The following is a 3,164-nucleotide window of genomic DNA, read 5'->3' as shown; positions in this document are numbered from 1 at the left end:
GCCAGAGCCTGACAAATACACAGGCAGATGCTCACAGCCAACCATTGGACTGAGCATGGAGACTGGAATGGAGAACTTAGAGAAAGGACTGAAGGAGCTGAAGGGATTTGCAACCCCATAAAAACAACAATACCAACCATCCAAGAGCCACCAGAGCTCCTAGGGACTAAACCAAAGAGTACACATGGACAGAGTCATGGCTCCAGCTGCATATGTAGCAGAGGATGGCATTGTCTGGCATCAATGGTAGGAGAGGCCCTTGGTCCTGTAAAGGCTCGATTCCCCAGAGTAGGTGAATGCTGGGGTGGTGAGGTGGGAGTGGGTGGGTGGGGGAGCACCATCATAGAAGCAGGGGGAGGGGTATAGGATAGAGGGATTCTAGTGGGAATCTGAGAAAGGGGATGACATTTAAAATACAAATACATAAAATATCCAATAAAAAATAAATGTAAGAGGTAAATTCTCTCTGTCAGAGAATGAGAGAGGAGAAAGGAGGAAGGAGGGAGACATCATCTGATAAGAACTAAGAACTATCACTTTCACAGTAATTTGCATGGTACTCGGGGCTTCACAGATGCTATTTCATTTATTCTCATTTATTACAGTATCTGCTATATGGGATGAGAGTGAGTCAAAGATAAATCACTCCTGGTTTCTGCCTTCAAGGATTGCAACCCATGGGGGAAACAAATACGCTCAAATCCAAGCATGAAATAAGAATGGATATGATTGTTCTAGGGTGAATGTGTGTATGCGTGTGTGTGTGTGTGCGTGCGCCTGTGTGTGCGTGTGTGTGTGTGCATGTGTACATGTGTGCATGTGTGTGTGGTGTGTGTGTGTGGTGTGTGTGTGTGTGTGCATGCACCTGTGTGTGCGTGTGTGTGTGCATGTGTACATGTGTGCATGTGTGTGTGCATGTGTACATGTGTGCATGTGTGTGTGTGGTGTGTGTGTGTGTGTGTGTGTGTGTGTGTGTATGATGTGTGGTGTTTAACAAATGGAAATAAGGGGTGGAAAGGAGACCGGATGACACAAAAGCCTGGCATGAATGGAGTTACCAAGAAGGGTTTGGAGCAGCCATCTTGAAAACCTCTAGGTAGAACAAATCACTAGAAAAGGTTCTACTAAGATAATGAAAATTCATGTGTGAAGTCCTGATACTGGTGGGGGTGTGGGGGAAGGTATGTGCTCTCATCTATGGGCAGTGTGTTAATTAGCCCACAGCTTGGCTTGAGCAGGCTGTTTGCTGGGAAGGCAAATAGAATACAACCACTGTTCCTGTCAGCAATGGGGATGCTTCCTCAATCATCAAGAACCAGAAAGGATGCTGGACGCAGGCAGAAGGAAGCTCCTGCTCTTAGCTTTAGTAGTGTTCTGCCGAAGGTCAGCCAGCAGTGTTGCTCTGGGCTGGGCATGACCAAGAAGGAGTGTGTGGTAAATGACTTCGTCTACTTCTCCGGCCTGGTGTGTGTCCCTTGTCCTCAGTCTTCCTGACAGAGATGCTGATGTTTCTGGTCACACTGCAGTGTTTGCAGTGACGTCGATGTCTCACCCCTCTGTGTCTTTGTACATCTCCCTGCATTTCCTTGCAATCCCATCTTGTTGCCCACCCTTCAAACTGTCTCAAAAGTGCTCCCTGGCTCCCAATTCCCGGTGAGGTATTTTGCTGTCTATACTGTATACTGTTGACTCATCCTTCAGTGTTGTGACTATTATTTATGTGACTGTTCTCCATGTGCACTGTTTTATGTGCTAGCACTCATCCAGCACCGCTGTGTTAAATGCTTTTGTTGGCTAAGTCACTGTGTAGTATACTACGGGCGCACCAGGACACAGAACAGAGCGGGCTCCTGGACTCAAGAAGTTTCCATCAGATGTGAGTTTAACCGAGAGGTGTGGGGGACAAGCATGGCTAGTCGATGATGTATTTTCTTGGCAAGCACAAGGACTTGAGTTCGATCTCTAGCATCTCTATAAAAATCAGGATTTGTCCCTGAGATCCCGGTGGTGGGAAAGCAGAAACCGGAGGGTGCCAGCAGTTGCTGCCTACCAGCCTAGTCTACTTGGTGAGTTCTAGGCCAGCGAGTGACACTGTCTCAAAGTGGGATGAACACGAGGTCCTCCAGCCTTCCCTCTCTCAAAAAATGAAAGTTGATTCATAAAGCAAGCTGAGCTTCAAGTTTAATGTAACTTTTTCTGTATTGATGAAACACCTCACATTGTTCAATTATAGTTTCAGTCTGTTTTAAAGTCGCTGCTTTGGAGTCCTGACTAAGCAGTCTCCCAGCTGATCCCCACTGCACTCTCTCATTAGTGGTGGTTAGGCTTTTGGAAGCCTTGTTATTTTGCAGACTTCGGCTACCCCCGAGCTTTCTGCTGTAACTTGAAGAATAGTCTCTCTCCAGCCTTAAGTTTAGGGCCTCACCATCCCAATTGCCCTGGATGCCTTTTTTCCCAGGGTACACTATGTAACACTGACGCTGTCTCCTACAAAGCATCTGTTTTAGGTTATGTTTGATCCACAGACTTTTGAGCAGGAATTCCAAAGCAGCATTTCTCCATGGACTATCCTGAAACCTGTTTAACCCTTCCCCTCCCCACCCCAATTAATCTCCATGGCTCATTCAGCCTCAGACAGAAAGGTTCCTGTGGTTCTGCTTCTTTGCCAAGCCCTGGAAAGTGCCAGTGCAGTCCTGACCTGGCTAATAGGCTCTCTTCTACCGCTCTCACCGATGAGATGCTCAACCAGTCCATTTCCTTTACAGTATTACTTGCTTAATGGTAGGCTAGCCTAGCGCTTCTCAAACTGTAGGTAATGGAAATAGCTATTAAATGCATTTAATTCTGTATTCTGTAACTTTCCCTGGGAGACATAAAAAGTATCTATTCACTCTAGCTGGGGAGACCCTGGCCCATTAAAGACTGTCTTGATCCAGCTTGGCGGAGTTTATGGAGGTTACTTACAGAAGCATGAGCCAGTGGCAGCTCCTATCAGAAGGAAGTTGCTCTGTCAGCCTGTAGGCACCTCCCTGCAAGGATGCCACCACCCCAGGCAAATGTTTACATTTTATATAGTGTTTTTTTTCCAATGTCATGGAGGGGAGGGGTCTCTTAAGGAACTTGTGAAGACTTCCTGGAGGTCTTTTGAGTCTCTCAACCCTTGA

This window comes from Rattus norvegicus, chromosome 3 (genome assembly GCF_021556685.1).
Source record: "Rattus norvegicus strain SHRSP/BbbUtx chromosome 3, alternate assembly SHRSP_T2T, whole genome shotgun sequence".
In the NCBI taxonomy this organism is placed as follows: domain Eukaryota; kingdom Metazoa; phylum Chordata; class Mammalia; order Rodentia; family Muridae; genus Rattus; species Rattus norvegicus.
The sequence above is the reverse complement of the archived record's forward strand: the minus strand, read 5'-3'. Positions refer to the sequence as shown.